The 8,917-nt window shown below is 37.2% G+C and overlaps 1 pseudogene; it reads left to right on the top strand.

Annotated features, from left to right (window-relative positions):
* The first annotated feature begins 8,133 nt into the window (after nt 1-8,133).
* LOC128578711 (uncharacterized) lies at nt 8,134-8,248 on the top strand (annotated as a pseudogene).
* The last annotated feature ends 669 nt before the right edge of the window (nt 8,249-8,917 follow it).

The following is an 8,917-nucleotide window of genomic DNA, read 5'->3' as shown; positions in this document are numbered from 1 at the left end:
GAGCCCTCATGGCCAAAGTCAATGAGGAAGTGCAGAGGGGCACACAATCCATGAGCATGGCCCCTATGCCTACCCCTGTGGGAGAACCCAACCACCATATTGGAGAAAATTGGGGCAATCAGACTGAATTTGCTTAGCCCCTGGTTCCCATGGCAACTGAATGCATCAACTCTTGCAGCAGCTCCTCCAAACACCCACAGCAATAGGGAGTACTTGTTCCAAGAGACTCCTGACCTGTTGCCTATCCTCTGGGCGCAAAATGACTCTGGCGAAGACCTCTGTGGATAGGGCCTACCTCTTTCTTACAGGTCTAGTGGTGGGACAGGAGTGCACCCTGGAGAGCCCACTACCACCGGCATCACATGGAGAAACACACACCATGTCAGACAGTTGAACACTGGGATAGTTCAAGAGCCAGTTTTGGGTGAAAAAGAAATGGTGTGGACTGGTCACAGGGGAGAGTGCTGTGGAGTTCCAGGGAGCAAATAACAGAACAAATGTCCTACCCTGTAGAGAAACAAGGCTAGTGGACTTACATGGGAAAAGTCTGGCTTGGGGCCTTGACAATCACACAATTAAGTCCCCTCCCTCACCGGCAGATCTCCAGGCTTGGAGAGGTTCTCCTTAACTCAGCATCTCCCCCTAGCAGCTGAATAGGCAAACTCTGAAGCCCAATGAGGCACAATGAAATCCTTGCAGGATCTAGCAACCTAGTCTCAATCTGTCCTGTGCCACCCCACCTCAGGGAAAGTAGAAATCAAGCAACTCCCTAGGAGATACAGGGGCCCTCCTAAAATTTGAGGCATCTGTGTGCCCCATTGGGGTACCAGAGCTTACCTCAAGTACAAAAAAACTCCTTGACAGCTGGTTTTCTACACAAACCGCATTCAAAGATGGGAGAAATCTCCACTTCTTAGTGCCTTCCAACTCAAACAAGCAGGGAGAGTTGGATTCAAACCCATTAATTTCACCCACCATCTCAGAGACTAATCTGGGGGACCTACCTCACCACTCCTTGTTGGGAAAAGGAGAAGACAAGTCAGACGTTTCCTAAGAGAGTCATCAAATCTGCTAGAGCTTCCAAAAGGAAACTCAGAACCAGAACTGTTTATAATGAAAAGCATAGACTGATCTTTGAGGTCTTGGAGAAAGACCTGCAAGCCAGCCCCAATACCACTATCTTGTGATTGAGAAGCCAGATGAGAAGGAATTAGTTAAAAAACACTGCAAACATAGAAAATCAAAGTGAACTATCACAAGATAAAGAAAACAAAAACTCATTAATGATGGAGACCAGACTGAACGAAATGATTAAAATGACAGAGGAAAAATGTTGAACATGAATATTAAGGAAGCTCAAAGAAATTCAAGAGAAAATAGAAACACAATACAAAGAGGTCGCAAAGACAATGAAGATGAAGGAAATGAATAAAAAATTCTCTAAACAAGTTAAAGTATAAATAAACCAAACATAACTTCTGGAAATGAAAAGTTCATTCACGGAATTACAAAGTACAATGGAAAGTCATAAGAAGAGGCTTTATCAGGCAAAAGAAAGAATGTCAGAACTTGAAGATAATACCTTGGTGCTGAACGAGTCAAAGGTGATAACAGAGAAAGAAGAGGAATGACAAAGCCTATAAGAAATGTGGAATGTTAAGAAGCCAGATATAAGAATCATAGGCATCCCTGAAGGTAAAGAAGAAAATACACAAGGGTTGGATAATTTATTTGAAGAAATTATTGAGGAAAAATTTCCCTAGCCTTGTAGAAATCTAGATATCCAGGTATAAGAAGCACACAAGACTCCTGAGAGATTCATTGTAAAGAGGTAGTCACCACAACACATAAACTTAGGGTGGCCAAAGTAAACACAAAAGATGCACTCCGAGGAGTAGTAAGGTAAAAAATAGTGGGTAACTCACAAAGGAAAATCAATCAAACTAACTGCAGACATTGCAAGTGAAACCTTACAAGCTAAAAGGGATTGGGGACCCATCCTCAGTCTTTTAAAACAAAGTAATGGCCAACCTAGAATTTTGCATCCTGGAAAATTAAGTTTCTTATGTGAGGGAGAAATAAAGACTTTCTCAAACAAGCAATCACTAAAAAAAATGCTTAGATGGGACATACTTCAAAATTATAAAGGCCATTTATGAGAAATCCACAGCCAACATCATACTGATTGGGTAAAAATTGATAGCATTAAGAACTAGAAACAGACAAGGATGCTCACTACTTCCACATCCATTTGACATAGTGCTGGAAATTCCAGCCAGACCAATCAGACAAGCGACAGAAATTAAGTGTATCCAGCTGGAAAAAAAAGAGGTCAAAATATTGCTCTTTGCTGACAATATCTAGAAACCCCCACCAATACAATCAAGAGACCCCTGGAATTGATTAATAAATTCATAAAAGTCTCAAGTTAGGGCAACGCAGGTGGCTGAAAGGAGTAGGGCACCAGCCCCATATACCAGAGATGTTGAGTTAAAACCTGGCCCTGGCAATAATAATAATAATTATAAAAAGTCTCAGGTTACAAAGTCAATGTGCACAATTCAGTATCACTCCTACACACCAATGGTCAAAATCAGAATCTAATCAAGATGCAACAACTTTCACAGTAGCAACAAAGAAAATAAAATACCCAGGAATATATTTAACTAAGGAGGTAAAAGACCTCTATAGGGAGAACTATGAAACACTCAGGAAGGAAATCACAGAGAACATAAACAGGTGGAAAAAACAAATGCTCATGTATTGGAAGAATTAAACATTGTTAAAATGGCCATACTAACCAAAGTGACTTACAGATTCAATGCAATCCCTATTAAAATACCAATGCCATTTTTCCCAAATTTAGAAAAAGTACTTCTATACTTCATATGGAACCATAAAAGACCCTGATTTTCCAATACAACCTTATGTAAAAAGAACAAAGCAGGAGGCATCACTGTACCAGATTTCAAGCTATACTACAAGGTTATAGTAAACAAAACAGTAAGGTACTGGCAAAAAAACAGAGACATAGACCTACAGATCTGGACAAAGAACCCAGAGATGAAACAATCCTCATATTCTCATCTGATTTTGACAAAACAGATAAAAACATACACTAGGGAAAAGAATGCCTAGTCAATAAATGATGCTGGGAAAACTGGATAGCCACATGTAAAAGACTGAGATTCCTCACCTCTCATCACTCACAAAAATTAATTCACAATGGATAAATGACTTAAACCTAAGGCATGAAACTATAATAATTCTTGAAGAAAATGTTGGAAAAACTCATAAAAATAGGCATAGGAAGCATAGGAAAAACACTGGAAGATATTGGCCTGGGGAAAGACTTCACGTGGCAATTGCAACAACAAAAATAAACAAATGGGACTTAATTAAACTGAAAAGCTTCTGTACAGCAAAGGAGACAACAACCAAAGCAAAGAGACAACCTACACAATGGGAAAGGATATTTGCATATTTTGAATCAGACAAAAGCTTGATAACTAGGATCTATAGAGAACTCACATTAATCCACATGAAAAAAGCCAACAATCCCATATATCAATGGGCAAGAGACATGAATAGAACCTTCTCTAAAGAAGATAGACGAATGGCTAACAAACATATGAAAAAATGTTCATCATCCCTATCTTTTAGAGAAATACAAATTAAAACCACCCTGAGATACCATCTAACCCCAGCGTGAATAGCCCACATCACAAAATCTCAAAACTGCAGATGCTGGCGTGGATGTGGAGAGAAGGGAACACTTTTACACTGCTGGTGGGACTGCAAACTAGTACAACCTTTCTGGAAGGAAGTACAGAGAAACCTCAAAGCACTCAAGCTAGACCTCCCATTTGATCCTGCAATCCCATTACTGGGCATCTACCCAGAAGGAAAAAAATCCTTTTATCATAAGGACACTTGTACTAGACTGTTTATTGCAGCTCAATTTACAATCGCCAAAATGTGGAAACAGCCTAAATGCCCACCAACCCAGGAATGGATTAACAAGCTGTGGTATATGTACACTGTGGAATACTATTTAGCTATTTAAAAAAATGGAGACTTTACATCCTTCGTATTAACCTGGATGGAAGTGGAAGACATTATTCTTAGTAAAGCATCACAAGAATGGAGAAGCATGAATCCTATGTACTCAATTTTGATATGAGGACAATTAACAACAATTAAGGTCATGGGGGGGAGGAAAAGCAGAGACAGAGAAGGAGGGAGAGGTGTGGGACCTTGGAGACTTTGCAAGAGGGACTTTACCTAACAAAAAAAGTCCCTTTGCAAGAGGGACTTTACCTAACAAATGCAATCAGTGTAACCCGGCTTATTGTACCCTCAGTGAATCCCCAACAATAAAAAAAAAATAGGCATAAGGAAAGATTTGATGAAGACCCCCAAAGCAATCACAGCAACAATGATAAATAGGACCTAACAAAGTAAAAATTTTCTGCACTTCTAAGGGCACAATTAACAGAATAAATAGAATAAATAGGTTAGGTTTCTCCCAACCTACAGAATGGGAGAAAAATCTGGATGCTATACATCTAATAACGGTCTGATAACTGGGATCTACAAAGAACTCAAGCAATCCAGCAAGAAAAAAAATTAAATAATCCCATTATAAAAGTTGGCAAAATATGTGAACAGAAATGTTTCAAAGTAAGATAATTTAATGGGGCGGTGCCCGTAGCTCAGTAGGTAGGGCACCAGCCACATACACTGAAGCTGACGGGTTTGAACCTGGCTTGGACCAACTAAAACAATGACAACTACAACAACAACAAAAAAAAATAAGTGGACATTGTGGCAGGCAAGCTACTTGGGAGGCTGAGGCAAGAGAATTGCTTAAGCCCAAGAGTTTGAGGTTACTGTGAGCTATGACATCATGGCACTCTACCCAGGGTGACAGTTTGAGACTCTATCTCACAAAAAAAAAAAAAAAAAGATAATTTAATGGACAACATATACATGAAAATATGGTCTAATCACTAGGGAAATGCAAATCACCTATAGTCCCAGCTACTTGGGAGGCTGAGTCAAGAGAATCGCTTAAGCCCAAGAGTTTGAGGTTGCTGTGAGTTGTGATGACACAGCACTCTACCCAGGGTGACAGCTTAAGACTTTGTCTCAAAAAAAAAAAAAAAGAAAAGAAAAAGAAAAAGAAAAGAGAATTTAATGAAGAAGAAATACATGAAAATATGGTCTGATCATTAGGGAAATGCAAATCAAAACCTCAGTGAGATATCACCTAACTCTAATGAGAATGGTTCTTCTTTTTTTTTTAAGTTTTGGCTGGGGGCAGGGCTTTAACCTGCCACCCCCGGTATATGGGGCCAGCACCCTACTCCTTGAGCCACAGGCGCCACCCAATGAGAATGATTCTTATCAAAATGTCTCCAAAGAAGTGTTGGCATGCATGTGGAAAGAAAGGAACACTTATACACTGTTAGTCAGACTGCAAACTGGTACAAACAAATACTATCTTTTGATGTTATTATAAATAATTCAGATTTCCTAACTAAAATGTAAATTCTTGATTCTCTATAGAAAGTAGTATGGAGATACCTCAAAGAACTAAAACTAGGCTTACTGTTTGATCCACCAATCCCTCTACTAGGTAGTTATCCACCAATCCCTCTACTAGGTAGTTATCCACCAATCCCGCTACTAGGTAGTTATCCAAAGGAAAAAAAAGACATTTTATAAAAAAGACCCTTGCACTCAAATGTTTATAGGAGCACAATTCACAATTGCAAGGCTATGGAAACACCTAGGTACGTATCAATACATGAGTACATGGTATATGCAATATCACAATAGTACATGTACAGTAGTGCATGGAATACTACTGGGCCATTGAAAAATGATCACCTATTATCTTTTGTAACAAACTGCATGGAACAAGATTCCATTCTTATAAGTAAAGTTTCACAGGAATGTAAAAATAAACACCACACACACTCAATACTAAATTGGAAGTAGTAGATCAACACTTGCTCATATGGAAGTAAAAGTCAGTGGGAATCAAGTAGGTGGGAGGGAAAGGAGGGGCTGGTTTAATTCACACCTAACTGGTACAATACATAAATTCTGGGTGAAGGGCATACTTATGACTTTGACTTAAAATAATGAAGCAAATTATGTAATCAACATTGTATATTCCTGTTAGAAAGATTTTTTTTTAAACCTACTTAAAAAATCAAAAAGCTTACTGGGATTTTTAGTGAGATTGCTTTAAATCTTTAGATAACACTGGGAAGAATTGGTATTTTAACTTTATCGAGTCTTCCAATCTATGAACAGAGATTGTCTCTCTAAATATTTGTATCTTCTTTAGTATTTTTCATTGGTGTTTTCTAGATTTTTGTGTATATTCTCTACCTATTTTATTAGACTTGTGTCTAAGTACTTCAGTCTTTCAGTGTTATTATACATAACTCATATTTCCTAATTGAAATTCAAATTCTTGATTGTTTTCATATAGGAAAGCCACTGACAACTGTACATTGACCTTGTTTATGAGCCCTTGCTAAATTTCTTTGTAAATCCAGGAGTTCTGCTATTTTGTTTTGTTTTTAATATTACTTTATGTTTTCTGTATAGACAATCATGTCATCTACAAATAGAGCTAATTTCGTTTTTCTTTTCAAACTGTATACTTTTTGATTCTTTTTCTTGCCTTAATTAAACTAAGACTTAGAGAACAATGCTGAATGGGAGTGGTGAGACAGGATATTCTTGTTTTGCTTCTAATTTTTATTTCTTATCCATGGATTCCAATTTTGAGCATCACTTTTGGAAGAGTCTATTCTTCATAAATGTCAACAAATCTCTCTCTCTTTCTCTCTCTCATTTTTAAAACAAAGCCTCATTCTGTTGCCCAGGCTAGAGTGTCATGGCATCAGCCCAGCTCACAGCAACCTCAAACTCTTGGGTTCAAGCTATCCTCCTGCCTCAACCTCCAGAGTAGCTTGGACTACAAGTGCCAGTAACAAAGTCCAGCTAATTTTTCTATTTTTAGTAGAGTTGAGGTCTTGCTCTTGTTCAGGCTGGTCTTGAACTCTTGATCTCAGGCAATCCTTCCACCTTGGCCTCCCAGAGTGCTAAGATTGCAAGCTTAAACCACCACAACCAACCAATGAATGTCTCTTTCTTCCTATATTAAGTACCCATATAGGAGTTGGTCTTTTTCTACGTTCTCTATTCTCTTTGGTGTATTTTTTTATTAAGTCATATACACATAGATCATGTATGCAATAATGCTTTTATGGGGTACAATGTGCTGATTTTACACACAATTTGGAATGCTTACATCAAACTAGTTAATATAGCTTTCACCTCATTTACTTAATTATTGTATTAAGACATTTATACTCTATACTTAATATATTTGACATGTATCCTTGCGATAATCCAAACACCAATCCTATACATTGTTGATTACCATAGTTTTTATAATAAGCTTTAATATCTAGTCAATTTCTGCAACTTGTTCTTTTCTATGAGAAAATTGTCACTCCTTACCATTTTCCTCCTTCATAAAAATTTTAGAAACATTTTATATTTTACAAAAACACTATTTGAGTTTCCACATGTATCCCATTGGCTCTACACAAAAATTTGGGTAGAATCGATATATTGACAATATTGTTTTTTAATTCATTAAAATGTATATCTTCCCATTTATTGGTTTTCTTGTATTTCTTACCTTAAAGCTATGAATTTTTCTGTGTTGTTTGCATAAATACTTGTTAAATTTATTCCCAGATATTTTTAATTCTATTGAAAATGGTATTAAGAATTCACATTTACAATGTTTATTCCTGTTAAATAGATATGGAATTAATTTTGTGATTAGGAATTAGTACTCAGAAAACTTGACATTCTCATCATTTCCCATACATTTCATTATGGATAGTATTATATTATCTATAAACACAAGCACATCATTTGCAAAAAGTGACCATTTTTCTATATAATTCTGTTTCATTCTGTAAAATTCCAATATATTTTATTTATATTATTTACTTTGCTACAGAGGTGAAGCCCTACAACACAATGTTGAATAGGCATGTAGAGTATCCTCATGTCACACAGAAAGCTTTTGAAGTGCTCGCTTCAGCAGCACATATACTAAAATTGGAATGATACAGAGGTGATTAGCAGATTAGCATGGCCCCTGCACAAGGATGACACGCAAATTTGTGAAGCGTTCCATATTTAAAAAAAAGAAAGAAAGAAAGCTTTTGAAGTGTCTCTTTTTACCAGCTTGAAAAAATTCCTTCTATTTTCAGGTTGCAAGAGGATTTTTTCCTTGTTTTTAGTGTGCCTGTCTATTCAATTTTATCAAGTGCTTTCTTTCATTAAATGATTATATGAATTTTCTTTCTTACGGTAGCATAGTAATTTACATTATTGCTGTAAATAAATTACGTTATTGCTGACTTTGCAATATTAAATTAGCTTGCTCCAAGTGTATTATTCTTTTTATACATTTCAGATTTCGTTTGCTGTCATTATGTCTAAAATTCTCATATCAACATTCATGAGTGAGGTTGGCCTATAAATCTCTCTTCTTGTACCTTTTCCTCAAGTTTCTGTACCACGTATCTCATAGCATAAAACTGAGCCAGGACTTGGGCATGGTGGCTCACACACTTTGGAAGTCTGAGGTGAGTGAATTACCTGAGCTCACAAGTTTGAGACCAGCCTGAGCAAGAGTGAGACCCCCATCTCTACTAAACATGAAAAACAGAAGCAAGAGGATCGCTTGAGCCCAAGAGTTTGAGGTTGCTGTGAGCTGTGATGGCACAGCACTCTACCAAGGGTGACAAAGTGAGACTCTCAAAAAAAAAAAATGAGTCAGGAGTATTCCCTTTTCTTCTCCTCTGTG

This window comes from Nycticebus coucang, chromosome X (genome assembly GCF_027406575.1).
Source record: "Nycticebus coucang isolate mNycCou1 chromosome X, mNycCou1.pri, whole genome shotgun sequence".
In the NCBI taxonomy this organism is placed as follows: domain Eukaryota; kingdom Metazoa; phylum Chordata; class Mammalia; order Primates; family Lorisidae; genus Nycticebus; species Nycticebus coucang.
The sequence above is the reverse complement of the archived record's forward strand: the minus strand, read 5'-3'. Positions and strand labels throughout refer to the sequence as shown.